At 42.5% G+C, this 19,397-nt stretch overlaps 1 protein-coding gene across 8 annotated transcripts in view; it reads left to right on the top strand.

Moving 5' to 3' along the window:
- The window catches only part of GDPD5 (glycerophosphodiester phosphodiesterase domain containing 5), a 168,552-nt gene that overhangs the window by 10,188 nt on the left and 138,967 nt on the right, over nucleotides 1-19,397 (top strand). Inside the window, exons 1-2 of one of the 8 annotated variants that reach the window (XM_074216891.1) lie at nucleotides 6,942-10,390; nucleotides 11,673-11,786. The exons of 6 other annotated variants lie outside the window; for them this stretch is intronic. The gene's annotated coding sequence lies outside the window, so the exon portion shown is untranslated. Of the gene's footprint in view, nucleotides 1-6,941; nucleotides 10,391-11,672; nucleotides 11,787-19,397 lie in introns of those variants that run through there. One more of the 8 variants, XM_074216894.1, reaches the window with a different exon arrangement.

The following is a 19,397-nucleotide window of genomic DNA, read 5'->3' as shown; positions in this document are numbered from 1 at the left end:
CATTCTGTGGTCTAAGGTTCCTCTCTGACATTCTGTGATTTCTGATGTGTGTAGGCAGTAGACCATAGGGAACTATATCAATTTCTTAAGCAGAGTAAAGCAGTGTAGATCATGTTAGGAGTTTGGGATTGTTTTCTCTTCATGGCCACCCAATGTCTGGGGAAGGGATGTCTGCTCATCAAAATGAACAGGCTGCTTGTGCCTGGGGCTCCTTCCCCCTTGGTAATTAGCAGCTGTGCTAAATGGAGAACCCTGTGATTTGGAGCCGGATGAAGGCAGTCTGCTGGCTGGCAGGAGGGTGCGATGGGAGGGGTTCCAGACTTAGTCAACTGATGGTGTCAGACTGGGGGAGTTTACAGTACAAAAGAATCCTGCCATCCTCTGAAGGGCTCACTCAGGCACAGTGCAGCCTCTAGGATCCACCCATCTGTGGATCATCCAGAACACTCAGGGTCGACGTTTCTTCAGAAAGGGACTGTATATGCATGATTAGTGGATGGTGCTTGGGAGATTCTGGGGGAGAAATGGAGCTCAAAGTTCCTCTTTGTGTGTGTGTGTGTGTGTGTGTATGCATTCCCTACAGAGGAATAACTTGATGACTCTCCCTTGATGACTCCTCATGCCTTTTGATTTTTATTCCTGTCCTTCTATAAACAACAGCCCAGAGAATCTCCTATATGCTGAAGGTCTTCCTCCTAGTCTTTTTGGTTGTTGTTGAATTAGTTTTCAGTTGGATCCAACTTTTCATGGCCTGGTTTGTGGTTTTCTTGGCAAAGATATATAGATATCTATAAGCATACACAAAAATTACACATAAATTCATACACATATATATGTAACACTGTATTTCCTCCTTTGTCTATTTCTCTAAATGTGGATTACATCTTCTTTCTTAAGTCCAAGTCTTCCCATATTTTTCTAAATCAGCCATTCATCATTTCTTTTACCACAGGAATATCCCAATCCAATCACATCCTATCTGAGAGATTAGCTTCGAAAGTTTTTTCTTCCCATTTTCTGCATTTCTTTTGTGGCTACATAGATTTTATTGAGACATATCTTTTGAACAGCCAGGAATCTACTCCATGGGATACCCAGGACTCAATGGAAACTGTACATTCATCTGCAAAAGGAAGGGCTCTCCTTGTGGGCTGCGATTGTTGTTTTTGTCTCCAGTATCTACAGTGTCTAGCACCAGAGCAGGAGGGGATGTTTATCGAATGAATGAATGTATGAAGAAAGGATTTTCTAGAAAATTCCATTGTTTACAGGGAATCTAGAAGAGATTTTAAAATAAGAAAATGGAATTTGCCCTCAAGTTGCTTCAAGTCTAATAATTTAGGACGTGGGTGACAGACATAAGACAAATACAAAATATAATATACATTAGAATGTAGAAGAAGTCAGCTCTGAGAGAGGAAATTCCCAGCTTTGGGGAAAATCAGGAAAGGAAGCATTGTAGAGAGTACAATGAATGAAAAGTGTTTAAGAGGGAATAAAAGGTCAAAGAAGGAAATGCTGTCCCGCCTCAGATTCTTCCTGTGTAAGTCCTGGGTCTTAATTCTTTCTATATAAAAGTGGAGGGGGAGATCAAACCCTTTGACTTCCCAAGTCCCTTCTATGATTCTGTGAGATGACTTTTAGCTTTGGGGGATTGAATGTTGGTGGTAAGAGAATTCAGGGAAGTTTTCATGGGAAGGAGGGTGGCATTTGAGCTAGCTGACCAGAGAGAGAGAGAGAGAGAGAGAAAGAGAGAGAGAGAGAGAGAGAGAGAGAGAGAGAGAGAGAGAGAGAGATCTCTTTGGGCTGGGGTGGTCTGGGAAGACTTTCTGGAAGAGACAGGACAGATTCTGATCAAAAGAAATTTGATATCCATACAAGTTTGCTGAAATATTTACACTTCTGATTGGAAGTCATACTGGAGAAGTATGAACGAGGATTGGCAAGATATTCATATGACCCATTAGGAGAAGGGTCAGGATAGAGAAAGAAGTGTTATTCTTTTCCCTCTTGACACTTTTCAGTTCTTAACAAAATTACTGACCCAGTCAGGATGAACAGCCCTGGCTCCAGCCAACAAGAAGGATCCTATTGGGCCTTAAAGGGAAAGAGGACTGTGTCTCTCGCTCCCAATTACTTCACAGCCTCTTCAGCCCCTGAGGAAATCCAGTCTGAACCTCATGGAAGAGGAGGTCATCTATTGAAAAAAATATTCCTGTATTTATGAACCAGGCAAGGGAAGAACTCTGAGCTAGAAGTTGAAAAGAGGCAGAGGTAGGGGTGGCTAGGTGGCGCAGTGGATAAAGCACCGGCCCTGGAGTCAGGAGTACCTGGGTTCAAATCCGGTCTCAGACACTTAATAATTACCTAGCTGTGTGGCCTTGGGCAAGCCACTTAACCCCATTTGCCTTGCAAAAAAAAAAAGCCTAAAAAAAAAAGAGGCACAGGTGGTTAGAGGGAAGGAAACAGCGTGGGTAGAAATGGGTCTAGTGGGGATGCATTGGGGTTCTGGACCTTTAAAGCTTCTAGTTCTGGGTGAGAGTAGATATGATTATGAAGATATTTGATTAGAAGATCTGAGTTCAAGTCAAGTTGGTATTCTGCCACTGACTTGCTCTGTGACCTTGGGCATTTCTCTTCTTAGAAGCTTTGATTTCTTCAACTACAAAATGAAGAATTTGGGCTTGAACCCTAAGGCCCCCTTTCCTGTAATTATTATTTTCTTTTTAGAGCTTTGAAGGAATCAAACTGAATCACTTGTCCCCACAGTCTTACAACAAGCAAGAAGCAGAGAAAGGCCCAAGGAAGGTACTCTATCTGCCTCTGGGGTGACAATCATTGAGGTCTTCTCTTTATCAGAGTAAGAGTTCCAGTTTCTTCAACCACCCCTCACATGGCAAGTCTTAGCAGAGGGCAAACTGAATGGAACTAGTCCAACCCCGTTTGTAAGGGCTGGCCAAGGCAGATCTCCTCCCTGTCTCCTGAGTCCCAGGGGACAAGAGTTTGTCGGAGGTGGCACTAAACTGCCCCCACTGAGGGCAGGCAATGAGATTTCAGCATCATTGGTAGAAAGTTATGACAGCAATGACTCATACCAATCCATCAGAGCCCTATCCTCAGAATAACCCTTTGAAATGAGTAGTACAAGCAGTGTTCATCCTCGTTTTACAGAAGAGGAAATTTGAGGTTCTCAATTCAGAGTCTGGGGTGGGATCTGAACTCAGGTCTTTTGACTCCCAAGCCAGGTCTCCAACAAATGAATGTGGTGGAGTGGAAAAGCAATTGGTTTTGGACTCAGACCTAATTTCAAATCCTGGTGCTCTCAGTTATTCTGTATGTAATCTCAGGCAAATCATTTCACTTTTTGAGACCTAAAATTCTTCTCTGTACAGCTATTCCTGGGTCTCAGTATCCTCATTTACATTATGAGGATGATGCCTTGACTGACTGAAGAATGAATGCATGTCCTTCTAACTCTTACTTCTGTGACTAGACTTACTTTTGTGATAGCAGGACCCCGTCTTCTTCCCCTTCTCTTCCCATGATCCTGTGCAGAATGGACTTTGAAAGAATGAGTGACCAAAGGCAGCAGTGGGTAGTTTCAAGCAATGATCCTTAGAATGGGAGTGATAATCCTTCTAGAGCAGGAACCCCACCCATCCAGAGTATTGTAAGTACTTTGTAGATCTTAAATTGCTATTGAAATGAGAGATATTTTTGCTGGACAATCTTGAAAAAAAATAATTTTTTTAGTCTGAAGTCTTAAAATTACCATTTGCAGGTAGACTCAGATATTTTTGTTACTCCCATATCTTTCTCCCACCATTGAAATATAAAATAAACAGCTAATTACTTCGATCTTCAATTCCACCCTAAAGTGATGATGAAAAATTGGCCCCATTTTTATGGCCCTATTCATATTTCCCAAAGTACTTTTTTCACTTTTACCTTCTATGGTAAAGATTAGCAAGTAAGGACAGAGTATTAGGAAAAAAACAACTGAGACTTGGGAAGAAACCATTAGGTCCTAGATCTAGAACTGTAATGAAATTCTGAGGTCATCTTGTCTAATACCCTTAATTTGGAGCTGAGGAAATGAGGCTGGAGGAGATTAAGTAATTTGCCCAAGGATACACAGGTAGGTGTCTCTTGGACAGGTCCTCTTGACTTTTTCCTCTTCCCAAATTGTTTTCCTAAAGTCATCTAGTTTGTGGGAGATGGAATCAAGTTTAACATCAGGTCTACTATTTTCTGGTTCGATGTTTTTTTTCTGCTCTGTCACAAGATAGAGTTGTTCCTGCTCTATTCTCAGGGCCAGTAATTGGGGTCTTGTTGCCAGTATGCCTATGTACTTGATTTGGCCTTGTTACCTACTATCTCTTGTCTCCTGGGACTTGAGAATCAGACCTGCCTCGGCCAGCAGCTTAGTAATAGGAGTTGGGCGGATTCCATTCAGCCTGGCCTCTGCTAAGACCTGCCCTGTGAGGTTGGTTGAAGGAACTGGGCTTTTTTAACCTAATAAAGACAAGACATCAGTGATGTTCAGTGTCAGATTTGTCTTCCTGGCCCCAGGGGCTAATACTAGGAGTAATGAGCATAAGTTGCAGAAAGGCAGATTTCAATTTGATAGAAAGAATGATTTCCTGTCCAAAAGTGGAATGGCCTTAGGAAAAGGGGATTCCCCATTAGTTGGGGAGATAAAGTGGGAGCCAGATGACACTTCCTTGGAGATAGGTTATCTGCTTGGGTATGGCTTGGATCAATCCTTCATCAGTCACTAAGCATTTCTTAAGGACCTGTGCTAATTGCTAGATGACTGGATGATATCCCAAGGTCTCAACTCTCTCATTCAGAGACACTGTGCCGGTCACTGCTCTCTACTGAGAGAACCCTTGAGTATAATTGGCCTCTGAGCCCCAGGCATCCACAAGCAATGTGGTTCTGCTACCCAGAATACAGGACATGGGGATGGGGGGTTTGGTCAAAATACCTGGGTATGAGTTCAGTATGGGACTTTGAAAAAGAAAATTAGAAGACCTATTTCTCCCCCAATCCCACTCCTCTTTGTGTTCTGAGATTCTCTGCTTCTCTCTAGCATTCCTTGAAATGTGCTCAGGTCTAATGAGTCTAATGGGTAGGATGGATCGAATGGGTCCGATGGGCCTGATGGGCCTGTGGGTCCTGTCAGGCTCTCAATTGCCCTACTCACAGCTGTGAGAGTTTCACACAGTCAGTCCTTGATGAGTGGGAGTGGGAGGGAGAACAGGTGCCCTAAAGAGGAAGTGCCTGGGGTATTATAGGAATGTTAGGACAGGCAATGAACTCAATCAGACAGTAGCAAGGTTCCTATTTGGTGGTTCTCTGGTATGGAATTTTGCTTTTGTTTATCAGTTAGCTGGGGGTTGGGGGGGCAGGGTCTACTCTGTACCCTGGAGTAGCAGCCAGACATTCAAGGATACTTTCATCTGCTAGAATAGTTTGTTCTGTGGGGCAGCACATCCCTTCATTTGGACACGGGGAGACCTTGAAGCAAGAGTCTTGGGAGGCCCTTCACTTTTAATTAGGGACAGTACAGTGCTAGTAAATGTTTAACAACTCATTTTCAAAACAAAAAAAAAGTGCTGTAGGAGACAATTTTAAGTTGAATTTGCATTAATGACATTTTCTCCATCACTTCAAATCTAGGCAATCAATAAAACAATAAATCAGATCCTGTTTTATAACATTTGCCAGTTTATAAGGTGCAAATGTTCATATGGAAAATTTAACAATGGTCTGGGTGCAAGCTGGCTCTGGTCACAGAACAAAGTGAGGAGCTTTCATTTCTGCTAATCTCAATTGGTCCTCACTGCAACTTTCAGATTCCAGAGACTTAACCATGGAATGTCAGAGCTGAAGCTGTCAGTAGAAATCACCTATTTTACCCTCCCTCTAAAAAGGAAGAAACTGAGCAGCCCAATCCATGAATAAACATTTTTGTGAAACAAAAACAAAAACAAAGGGGGGGGGGGGGGAGAAGAGAGAGATAGAGAAATCATCCTACCCAGAAAGAATTTCTAAGAAGAGACATAGTGGTATTTTGAGGGGGGTGGGGAGGCCAAAAAGGGGAAGTGATTCTTTTCAAGGTCACAGAACACAAGTGACTGAGGTGAGGTAGCCTGCCTCCCTTCCAGCAACCAGCACAGGCAGTGGGTCAGGAAGGTTCTTCTGTGTTCCTTTCCCTGCAAATGGGGCCCAGCACCACCCAGAATGCAGGCGACAAGACTGAACAGTCAGGCACCCTGGTTAAACTGAAGACTGATCCATTTCAGCATCCCACGAACAATGGACATGTTGTTGATGAATTTTTGACACTGAGGCTAGTTCTTTTTAAAAACAAAACAAAAAAAGACAACAACCCACTTTGTGTGTTTTACTTTATCCTTTTATCTGGAGAATATTTGTGTGACCAGGGAAGTTTGAACTCCTTGTCACTCCCTCTGGGCTTGGGAAGGAGAAAGCCCAGGTCAAGACTGAGCCAATTCAGTTAATAATGGTTGTTTGGAATTGGATCCTTGGCTCTGGGACCAGCTGACTGGGTGACCTTGCGCAGGTCACTTCTAAGACTCTTCTACAAAATGAAGGCATTGGACTAGATTCCTTCGAACTCTGTAAAAGTTCAGGAAGGCCATGAATCTTCCCAGTTCTTATGACTCTGCTCTTCCAATAGTATTTTCCTAGGGAGACAGTGCAAGGCCTTCCTTTCTCAAGAACTCAAGTTATTCTTCTGGAAAATGGGGGCATTTAAGCTTGCTTCCTTTCTTCTACAGAGCTGCTATAAAGAGCCAGTGAGATTATGACTAAAAGGAAGGAAGGAAGGAAGGAAGGAAGGAAGGAAGGAAGGAAGGAGGGAGGAAGAAAGGGAGGGAGGTAGGAAGGATGGAAGGAAGGAGAGAGTAAGGAAGGGAGGGAGAGAAGCAAGGAAGATAGAAAGATTTTTAAGTAATTACTATGTGAGAGGCTCATTGGTCATCCAGTCCTTGAGCAGGGTCCTAAAGGTCAGTCTGACTCAGGGAACAGGGGTCTTTTACTTTGGAGTGATTGGTATGTGCAGTGTGGAAGGTATGATGTTTATGGTCTTCAGGAGATCACTAAGTCCTGAAACTGTAGTAAAGGAATGGACCTTGGAACATAAAATGTCAGAGCTAAAAGGAGACACCTAGTTGCATGGATTGTCAGAGCCAGAAGGGACTTTAGAGAGACCTAAGCCAAACCACTCATTTCAGAAGAGGAAAGGGAGGGTCACAGTGGGGAAGTGAATTTGCCCTAGGAAACACCCTGAGTTGGTGACTTACTAGGTAGTGAAGATAATCTTTCTTGTTTCTATAGACCTCTTCACTACAACCTGGTGAAGTAGGGAATACATGTTTTCTTAGACCCAATTTTTAGATGAAGAAATTCAGGTTCAGGTGAAATGATTTGTCAGAAGTTACAGAATCTGAATAGGGATAAAACCAAAGTCATTGCTCTGTATTAAGCTTAATTAGTTCAGTAAACATTAAAGTTCTACCAAGTGAGGCATAGGAACCAAGTTCAAAGGAAGGAGGGAGAGTGATGTAAACCTGAGCTCTTGGTATTACCAAGTTCCTGCTGCTCCTTCCTTGGACTTGAGCCTGGGTCTGCCAGGCCCTTCCAGCTCAGCTGGGCTCCTGGTCTGTGGCCAGACTTCTTCTTCTCCTGTGGCTGCCCTCTCTCTCTTGTGAATGGGCATCCTTCCTTTGAGCAGGATGCCCATGACTCAATTCTAGAATTCCTAGCCCTGTTCTTTTCTTCCTCTCTGTAATAACATAAGTCACTGTTTATGAAGTATCCCAAGCTGCCCAAGAGGAGATCCAGAGATTAGAACAAAGATACAGCCCTTGCCCTCAGGGAGTACCCAGTCCAGAGGATGATGAATGCATGTTCCCACTGGGACATAAGTGCTTTAGAGGGGAGACAGGGAACCAGAGTATAAATATGTATATACACACACATATATTTATATCTATATCAATATCTATATCTATATCTATATATATATATACACACACATATAGATATATAAAAAGTGTTAAACAGTTTATAAATCATCTCAGAGGAGTAAACAAATTGTTAGGGGAAATCAGGGGAAGCTTCTGGAAAATGGGTCTACTTTTCTTTTTTTTTTTTTTTTGGTTTGTTTTTGTTTTTTATTGCCAGGCAATGGGGTTAAGTGGCTTGCCCAAGGCCACACAGCTAGGTAATTATTAAGTGTCTGAGACTGAATTTGAACTCAGGTACTCCTGACTCCAGGGCCAGTGCTCTATCCATTGTGCCACCTAGCCACCCTGTCTACTTTTCTTTTGATGTATGTCTGCCTCTAGATAGTTTTCTGAGTGACGTCCCAGGGCTCCAAATAAAAATTAATACTGAAAGGACTTAAGAAACTGCTTCTGTGTGATAAGATAGCCTGATGCTTTGAGGTTTATCAAAGGCTAACACTTAGAGCTGGAGGAGACCTTCCAAGTCATCTAGACAAAACTTCTCTCATTTGACTGTGGAGGAAACTGAAGTGTGGAGGTGTTAAGTGACTTGTTCAAAGTTTCACGGATCATAAACAGCCAAGTCAAGATTTGAACCCAAGTTCTTTGATCCCACAGTCTTTCTGAACCATCATCATTGTCATCCTATTAGATCCTCACCAGACATCTGTGAGGTAGACAGTGTAGTCACTGGTATCACCACTTTACAGATGAGAAAATAGAGGATCAAGATGACAAAGGTCACACATGGAATAACTTAGTGCTGGGGTCACATACTGGATCAGTGACGGATCCAGGTTTTGATCAAGGTCTCTGGAGACCACAGTCTTATGTTCTTTTCTCCCATATCATCCTGCCTTTCTGGTATCTTCTTGATCTCCTACTGACCTGCCTCATTGCCTGAAATTCTACCATTAAAGAAAATTTCTTCCAGGGTTAAGACCTAGGTCCCATTTAACATCCTCAGGCTCTCATGGTAAGCAGAGCACAGAGAATCTTTTTTTTTCTTTCTTTAAATTTATTTTCCAATTACATCCAAAAGAAGTTTTCTACATCCTTTTGCAAACTTTTGAGATCCACTTTTCTACCACCTTCTTTTTTCTTTCCCCTCCCCATGGCAGCAAGCAATTTGATATACAATCATTTTACCATATTTTCATATTAGTCATGTTGTAAAATAATCATGTGAGGAGAAAAAACCAAGAAAGAAAGAAAAAGCATAAAAGAAGTTTTAAAAAGTGAACATAGTATGCTTTGTTTTCCATTCAGAATTTGTATTTTCTTCAGAGAAAGAGAACCTTGAGTGGCACATGACCTTGCACATTATTGTTATCTGTCCTTCATTCTAGAAGAAGACCATGACATCAGGGAGGTGATGCTTAAGTGAGGGGCTGCCAGACAAAGTCACCAACTTCACTTTTTCCTCCAAAGCCATCTGGTCCAGTGTCCAGATTTGGATCTGAACAACTGGAGATGGCTCTGGATGTAATGGGAGATGATGACTTTTTTAAAAAAAATATTTATTTACTTTGAATTTTACAATTTCCCCCCTAATCTCATTTCCCCTACCCCCCACAGAAGGCAGTCTGTTAGTCTTTACTTTGTTTCCATGCTATACATTGATCTAAGTTGAATGTGATGAGAGAGAAAGATAATGACCTTTTTAAACTAAGGCCTATTTGACCAAGGCAACCCTCATTCAGAGATTAAGGCTAAATGAGAAAGAAATGAGGCAGTCTTTAACCTAGTCCCCCAAAAAATCAATCTGGAAAGAGAAACAGAAACAATTGCTATTTATATTCACTTAGCTAATCAGGATCCAAATAGGTGTTTAGTAAAGAAAGTCATGGATGTTTAGACCTTACAACTTAGTGAAACCTTGGGTGGCCCAACCCTGCTTCTTCATTTTAAAAGGGAGTGGGAACTAAACCTCAGAGGAGAAGTAATTTGCCCAGGAGCAAGTTAGGCTCAAACCCAAACCTTTTCATTCATGATCCAGTACAAATCTTTTGTTTCCTATGTTATTGATTTGTTACCCATTCATTCCAATTTAGCAAGTAAGTGCTGAGCGTGGGCCTTGACAGACTGTTCTGGAGGGAGAGAGTTCTGGAACGTGAGGGAGAGACAGATAAGACCTAGTTCCTGCCTACTGGGAGCTCACAGTATAGGCTGTGTGGGCATAAGATACATATATAGATAACTATCTTGTGAAATACAAGCTAAACACCCCAGAGAGGAGCTAATAAAATGCTTTTGCCTGAGAGGAGGGGTAGTTTGGAAATCATTTTCAATTAGTCAGAAGAAGGCAGGCATTCTGGAGGAGGTGGCACCTAAGCTGGGCCTCTGTTGAGGTAGGAGAGGGCAGTTCAAATTGGGCCCAGAGGGGATGAAGGCAGAAGTGAATGCAGGGAGTGGTGAATCCAGTTTGGTGAGAGGAGAGTAGACAGGGAGGGAAGTAGGGAGAAATAAAAGCTTCAAATGCCAGGCTGAAGAATGTGAAAACAGAGCTGGAAGGGGTCTAAGAACATAGAATCTCCTAGATGGAAGGGGTCTCTCTCTCTCTCTCTCTCTCCCCCTCCTTGGATAGAGATAAGGGATTTCTTTAATATGTAGGAAATTTTCAAGTGACTTGCCCAAGGTCACACAGATAGGTAATTATTAAGTGTCTGAGTTCAAATTTGAACTCAGGTCCTCCTGACTCCAGGGTTGTTGCTCTATACACTGTCCCATCTAGCTGCCCCTTTGCAACACTTAAGAGAGTAATCTAGAACTCCATGTGACAGGGTCACACAGCCCATATATATGTCAGTGGCGTCTTGGCATCAAGGCCTTCTTTCTATCCAGTATATCATGCTTTTCCTCTAGATATAGGCCTACTCAAAGCTTGGGGCTTAGGGAAAATAGTTTAGAATGAAGAAAGCTGGAGCTGGAAAGGCTAGAACTCAGAATATCAGAGCTGGAAGGGTCCTTTAGAAATCTCACAATCAGCTTATTTTACGGATGGGAAAACAGATTGAGATGTGGTTTACTTAATGTCCTGGTAGGCAGTGGGAGGCCTCTGGAGGATTCTGAGCTGAGAAAAGTCACCCAAAAGACTTAATTGAGCCAGCCTAACTGGGTAACCATGAGAGAAGAAGAGGTGCGGGTTCTGGTCATTGTTCAGTGAGGGTACCCAGACTGGTTAGAGGGCACTGAACAATGAGGAAGAATGAATGACCCCCACATCATACACACACACACACACACACACACACACACACACACACACACACAAAACTTTTCAGAAATGCTATGGGCCATCCAGCTCCCTGCATTAGGGAAAATAGAAGAAAGACCAATAGGTTTCACTTAAAATACATTTCTGCCCCCCCCACCTCATCACCTCATATCCCTCCCCTGCCCACTGTTCTACCTACCCTACTAGTTTCTATAGCAACTCCTTAAGTTCCCTTGTCACAGCTGGTTTATCTTCAAGGTTCAAAGAACAGTGGTTATCAGGGCGTTGATGTCGGGAGAGCAAATGTCCAGGGATGGGGAATTGGGGGAGGGGAAAAGAGAACTTTTCTTTTGGGTTATAATGGAGACTTGAAGGGCAGCCTAGACTGGGCCCCTTACAATCTCATGTACTTGCAGATTCCACTGGTATCCTGAGCAGGAAAGAGGGGGGATATGCCCCATATCTCATATCCACAGGAGAGGTGGGGATGTAGGAGTCACTGTGGTGTCCACACAACAGAGCAGTGGAAGGTAAATGGAGATGGGTTCCCCCAAGTCCTGACATTTTACCCAGGGGTGTGAGCAGGCTAAATTTCAGACCACAGTATGTTGAAGTTGCTTTTTATAAAAGGGGGAACTTTGATCTCAGGCTACGAGTAGAAGGTTAATGCTCAATATGTGGTTATTATGGAAGGAGCATGGTTTCAAATCTCACTTTAGCTGCTTACTTAAATATGACCATGGGGAAGCCATGGCCCCCTCTCTGGATCATTGAGTTTTCTTCTTTGTAAAATGGGGGTTTGGGATGTTGGCAATATCTAAATTCCTGCCTCCTTTCCAGGGCTGTTGTGAGAGTGAGATAAGGGAGTGCAAGGGAAAAGGCACTGCCCATTGAGACTTTGGGGGCACAGAGAGATCTCATATGATGTGGAGGGAAGAGATTTTGACTTGGGTTTTATTAATCAACTCATTGAAAGCTATGGTTTTTGGCCAAAAATTTGTTGATAAAAGCATTGGGCTTGGGGTCAGGTGCCTTGAGTTCTATTCCCACCTAAAATCTTTTTTTGTCTCCAAAATGCTACCATCCTAACCTCATAGGGTGGTTCTGAAGACTCTCCATTTTAAATCTTAAAATGTTAGAGAAATGTGGGCTAGGTTGTCATTATCCTGGGAGGTAGCAGCCAAACTGTCTTTTCCCCTCATCAGTCTCCACATGGAGTATATAATGTGTGGTTCTGCTGAATTTTGAAATCACAGGTTATGAGTTTAAATCCCATATGTACCATTTACCATCTATCTGACCACTGGACAGTCAGTTGCCCTGCCTGAGCCATAGTCTTTTTGTCCATAAAATGAGGTCATTGGACTTGATGACCTCCAAGCTCCCATCTAGTTTGAATTTTGTTTTCTAATGTCCTAGTTTTGAATTCTGCTCCATGACTTCATCCTGGTGAAATCTCGGACATCTTGGGGTAGAATCTTCATTGAGTGGAGTCTTCCTTTTACCCTTTATCTGTCTTGTTCAGGCCAAACTATTTACATGTTGTCTCTCCCACTTAAACTCTGAGCTCCAAGAGCTCAGAAGGGCTGCCTTTTGCCTTTCTTTGTTTCCTTGTTGACAGATTGACTGGCCATCTTTAAGGGAAATGGGGTTGAACTAGAAACTTTGAAAACCCTGGCCAGAAAAAAATGAATGTTAATATTTTTTACATGTAGTGTTATTAGCATTATTCCCATTTTACAAGGGGGGAAACTGAAAAACTGAAAAGTTAATGAATTTGCTAAAGGTCACACAGTTGATGAGAGTCTGACATAGGCAGGATTCAAACTCAAGTCATCCTTTATTCCTTGCCACTAAACTGTCTCCAGCAAAATGACCTTTCTTGTATATATGAAGTTCAGTTTTACTATTCCTCCACCTCTAGTGAGAGAAGAAAAGACTTATGCTCAGGCCAAGTCTAATGATTCCCAGTCCTGAACTCTCCTTGTAGATCTTTCCATCTGTTCTCTGTGACTAGGATTTGGTGATTGCAATTGGTCCGATTTTACTTCGTGTTGTTTTTGCATATATTTGTTTTCTTCTGCTTCTTCCTTCATTTAAAAGAGGAGAAAACTGGGACCTGGACTATAGGAAGTGAGTTGTCCAAGATGACACCGGGAATTGTAAGCAAACAGGGGGTGGCAGTCTACCTGAGGGGCTTCCCATTATGCACATTGCCTCAGAGGTGGAGCAGAGGACTCTGGCCCAGGACTGGGTGGGCTGGGTTGGAATGTAGACCTCTTAGAGGGGAGGAGGCAGCCTGCAACCCAGTTCTAAGCACAAGCCCTCCCCCATACTGAAGGTTCCCTGGGCTCTGATGTGTATAAATATTTCAGGAGCCCAGTTAGAACTTTGTCTGAACTACTGACTGCCCAGGCAGTCAGGGTTTTAATTTTTAAAGGGGAGATGAAAAGTAATTATTTCCCAACTCCTCTTGCTTGCTTGTGTTTGAGAGAGTGTTTGTCCATGTTTGCCAATGGGTTCTGATGGAAAAACTTGGAAGAACGGACTTGCTTAAGGTCACTTGGAGCCAGGATCAGAACTGGAGCTAATTGATAATGAAATAATTCTCCTTTGATGACATTTTGGTGTTTTCCAAAGTATTTTCCTTGTACAAGAGATCTTCTGAGGTTTATAGCACTAGCCTTAATTAGCTCCATTTTACAATTGAGGAAACGGAGTTCTTAAAAAAAAGTTACATGAAAAGCTCTAGGCACACAGCTGGGAAATACCAAAGCCAAGATTTGGGACTCCCCCAGGCTGAGCTGTAGCTCCACCAATCCATCCTGTTGTTACAATTATGTTTTTTTAAGGGTTAATAATTATAAAAATAATTATGTTCAGTGACTTTTGTATGGGGTGTCCAAGAAGTGATCACAACTATGAGAGGTTAAGATTAGTCTAGCCAAGCTGGTTTGGAATTGAGAAGAGACTTGAGCCAGAAAGGGGGAGGGGGAAGAGTATCTGTAGGCAAGCTCTTCCATTCAGTTTCCTAGGCCTTTCCCTTGCTCTGTTTGCTGCTTTCTATCACTTTCTATGCCCTCAGACTAGATAGCTCTATTTTCCTGTGCTTCTGCTGTCTGTGTATTTTTTTGACTCTCTTCCTGTTTCTGTTTACTTGTCAATTGTATCTCTCCTCTCCCCTTCCTCACTCTTTCTATCATCATCGTCATCATCATCATCATCATTTTTTCTTGTATTTCTTTTTTTTTTTAATTTTAAGGCAATGGGGTTAAGTGACTTGCCCAAGGTCACACAGCTAGGTAATTATTGAGTGTCCCAGGCTGAATTTGAACTCAGGTCCTCCTGATTCCAGGTGCTCTATCCACTGCGCCACCTAGCTGCCCTATCATCATTTTTTCTTTAAAAGAATTTTTTATTGTTATCTTACAGTTTTTACATCATCTAACATACCCTGGAAACTTCCCCCTTCTTTTCTTAGAACAAAAAAAAAATATATTTTCAAAGTAAAAGGAAGAAGAGGAAAAAACAATACGCAAAGCAGATTTTAAACATTAGAAAATATATGCAGCACTCCACACCTGTGGTACTCTTGGGAGTTGGGAGAGGTGTGTGGCCATGTCTTTCAGTCTAACTCATAGACAACTTTTTGATTGGATCACCTCACTCTCTCTGTGGATTTCTGTCTGACTCTCCTCTGTCTCTGCCCTTTTATCTCTATTTCCCCATTTCTCTGTATGTCTTTTCTCTGTGTATCCTTTTCTCCATCTCTGTTTTTCTATTTCTTTCTTTGTCTTTCTGTTTTTCTGTCTCTCCATCTCTGTATCTCTGTCTCTTTGTATGTCTGTCTCTGAATTTCTGTCTCTCTCTTTCCTATGTTGATGATTCTGACTCTGGGTGTATCTAGGTTCCTCAGGTTCTGGTTGTTTGTCTATTCTTTTGCCAAATATGATATTCCAAACCTCCTTGAGAAACACACCCATCTATCTGATTTTGCTAATATCACAAAATATGAGTCCTTGGGGCAGAGCCTGGTGGGACTGGGGGTTATCTGTCCTGCCTTGTTCCCAGGGCCTAAGGAGGTAGCTCATGATCTCCCTCCTCTTCCTCTGTTTCTAGGGCACCTGTTGCCAGTGGATGCAGGCAGAATAGACCAAGTGAGTGAGCATATCACAGGAGGAAATTCATTCCCATTCTAATATGAACCCAGAATTAGATTAGAGGCAGAAAACCTCATGATTTAGTAGAGAGGACATTTTGATCTTTCATTACAAAGGTCTGAGTATTGCCAGTACCTTATCCTTTCTTGGTCTTTTTTCTTCCCCATAGACTTGGGGCAGTGATCTTTAGCAGGGGTTCTTTTAACCTGAAATTTATGAATTTTTTTATTTTAATAATCATATTTTAGAATAGTAGCTTTCCTTTGTAGGCATATATATTTTATTTGATGCGTTTAAAAACAAAGGGGTCCATAGGCTTTCAGACTGGCTAAAGGATCCCTGATAGGAAAAAAGGTGAAGAAGCTTTTGTCTGGAAGGTTCAATATAGTTCGGACATTTTATGAATCTTGGTTTCACCACTTCTTTGTTCTACGACTTAGGTTAAGTCATTAACTTGACTCTCAGTTTCTACATCTGTCAAGTGGGGATAATAATCACCATAAGAGAGAAACCCGGGTTTTCTTCCATTGGACTTCAAGCTTACTAGGAGCCAGTTGTGTGAAATGGGGTTTCCTCCTCTCCGCCAACCCCACAAGAGCTCAGTCTTAAAGGCTGCCCTAAGAGAGGCAGAGTGTTAGTCCTGCTTTCTTCCATCAGGTCATTTCTCATGCTCCAGATGCCTCCACTTTGTAGTCTCTTTAAATTGGTAAGTTTCTCCACAAGACTTCCATTTGAGGAGCCATGCTAACTTCACACTTGGCTAAGCCCATGACCCCCCATATCCCATTTTCACTTTGCCTCCCAACTGAGCACCCTTCTCTCCTGCCTCTCTTTTCAACTTCCTTTATGTGCTTGTCTTCATTCATTAAGAGGCAGGTAGGGGCACTGACCTTGGTATGAGGAAGACTTGAATTCAAATCCAACCTCAGATATTTCTCAGCTGTGTGACCTGGGCTAGTCACCTAACTTCTGTTTGCCACTGGAGAAAGGAATGGCAAACCACTTCAGTATCTTTGCCAAGAAAACCCCATGGACAGAGATCCACAGGTCACAAAGAATGAGACATGACTGAAAAGAACCAACAGTAACAACTTTCATCCATTAGAATGTAAGCTCCTGATGGCAAGGACTGCCTTTTCTTTCTATTTATAATAGTATTCTGAGCTCTTTGTTCTTCACACATAGAAAATGCTTAATAAATTCTTTCTTTTTCTTCCATTCCTCCTCTCTTTTCCTTCCTCCCTCCACCCTCCCACCCTCCCTCTCTCTTTTCCTCTTCCTTCCTTCCTTCCCTTCTTCCTTCCTTCTGCCCTCCATCCCTCTGCTTGAAAACCTTTAAGTGAGAAGGCAGCTTCTACCTCTGAAGCAGCCTATTTCATTTTAGAATCAGTCATTGTCAGGGACTTGGTCATTATGATCATTGTCCTTGACTGATCTACAACTTTTGACTCCTCTATCTTCTCCTGTATGGTATGGGCTGTTCTACCTCGCTTCTGAAGATGCCACATTCTCTTTGCCCACACTAAAAACACCACAATTTGTAAAGACTTTTCCTGGCTCTACCTCATACTCTTTCTGATCCCTTAGCATATGTGTGCTCCCCAAGGCACTTTCCCTCATCCCCTTTTTCTCTATATATTCTTTGAATCTGCCTCTTTGCAATTCCTGCCCTTTGCTCCTGGTTGTGCCTCTGAGTGCACACCGAACAAATCTAAACTTTATTCTCTTTGTATACTTCTCTAAGGTAGGTAGCCTAATTTTCCTCCTCTACTGACTAAACATTCCCAGGTCTTAGAATCAGTGCTTCCTAGAATGTGGTACCCAGATTCAAACATGGAGACCCAGAATGAGAGCTTTGCCCCAAAGTCACACATGTAGTCAGCAACAGACCCTGTCTTGATGTCTGACCTTCTCCACTGAAGTTTCTGGGAGTTAAACAAAAAGTAAATTAAAGGAAAAGATTCCCTCTTTTTTTTTTAGGTTTTTGCAAGGCAAATGGGGTTAAGTGGCTTGCCCAAGGCCACACAGCTAGGCAATTATTAAGTGCCTGAGACCGAATTTGAACCCAGGTACTCCTGACTCCAAGGCCGGTGCTTTATCCACTATGCCACCTAGCCGCCCCAAAAGATTCCCTCTTGATGGGCTTATAGATATGATTCTTGCTCAGATATGAGTTGATCTAACTAATTTTGGAGATTTCTCATGGAGATACTGTGAATGCATGTCCTGATTCACTAGTGGTTCTTCTCTTAGGGGCTGATGGAATAATGAGTGTAAAAGACATTAGCAAGGAGGGGTCACCTCTACGAGAGCCCTGGACATTATCACCAGCCTGGCTCTCTGAGGAGAAAGAAAGCCCTCGATCTTGGACCTGTCCAATACTCCTGGCATCCTCCCTTGGAACTTGAGAACAAGATCGGAAGCAATCCTGGCTGGGAGTGGGGACAGGAGAGCAGTGTGGTGGCTTGTAGTCTGGAGTCCATCCAATGACCTGGTCCACATCCTCTCCCTACTTTCCATCTCTCTGGAATACCTTCTACTAGCACAGTGAGACTGGTGTTGATCCCTCCTCCGTTGGGTTGAGAAAGGTCAAGAGCAAGGGTCACCTCATTTTCCTGATTGGGGGGAGTGTATGTGTCAAATGTGAAGATTATTTGAATTTTTTTTTACTTTATAGAAAATAGGCAGCTTAGTATATAGTGTCCCAAAAGTCTTAGTATGGTTTAATTTAAAAAAAAATTCATTGAAACATGAATTAAAACTTTTAAGACACTATATTCAAATTTGAGGGTCAAGAATACTTTACTTCTTGTCCTGGTTCTGCTACCAAGTAGCTTTGTGACTTTAGATAAGTCATTTCCATTTTCTAGCCCCATTTTTCTCAACTCAGAAATAAAAGTTGAGCTAGATGTTTTTATTAGGTCTACTCTGGAAGATAAGGGCAGAGGCTGTCTTCCCACAGACATGGTGGGGGAGGGGTTTCCACCGTGTGTAGACTGGTGTGCTAGGGGTTAAGGCCAGCCTGACCCAGCCATGGGGCCAACTAAAGTTAGGGCTTCCCTGCTTGGGGTTGGCTCCCTTCCCAGCAGAGGAAACTGGCCAAGAATCTTGTCCTTCCTGTTGCTCAGGGGCTTGGCCACACCAGGACAGGCCTGGGTCCCTAAGCCAGAGGTGACCATAATGAATGGAAGAAGAATTTTGAACCCTGGAGTTCTTAGTCCTAGGAACCATGCCAAGTTCTAGGGAAGCCTCTGCAAAGGTTGGCATCTGAGGCTGCTGTTGGAATGACTGCCCCCCCAGGCCTTTTTTTATGAAAAGTTTTTAGTGAATAATGCTAGATTGGTTTATATTTATCTTTGGAATGCTTGCTGTTGACAAAAAGCAATGGGTTACGTTTCTGTAGCACTTTGCAGTTCAGGAGAGAGACATAGAGAAAGTTGGGGAAAGGAGAAAAGCTGAGCGAGACCCAAACACCAGTATGAAGTTGAAGATCTGAATTCAGGAGAGAGGGAAGACCTATCTTAGGGCATCATCTACATAGAAGTGCTATTTGAAGTTATAGGCTTGCCAAGGGAAAGACTATATAGAGAAAAATGGTATGAGGGAAAGTGCCTTGGGGAGCACACACATGCTAAGGGATCAGAAAGAGTATGAGGAGGAGCCAGGAAAAGTCCTTACAAGTTGTGGTGTTTTTAGTGTGGTATCTTCAGAAGCAAGGTAGAAGAGCCCATACAGGAGAAGATAGAGGAGGTTATCACTATCAAAAGTTGTAGAGCAGTCAAGGAGAATGATCATAGAAACACAATTTTAGACCTAGAAAGTATCTTGGAGGTCACTGAATTCAAATCCTTTAGTTTACAGGTGAAGAAACTGAAGCACAAAATAGTTAAATAACATGCCAAGGGTTACATTGCTAGTGTCACGTGGGATTTGAACTCAGATCTTCCTAATTCCATTGCAAGTGCATTATATCATACTGAC

Source organism: Macrotis lagotis, chromosome 1, assembly GCF_037893015.1.
Source record: "Macrotis lagotis isolate mMagLag1 chromosome 1, bilby.v1.9.chrom.fasta, whole genome shotgun sequence".
NCBI lineage: Eukaryota > Metazoa > Chordata > Mammalia > Peramelemorphia > Peramelidae > Macrotis > Macrotis lagotis.
Note: the sequence above shows the minus strand (reverse complement) of the source record. Positions and strands in the feature narration are given on the sequence as shown.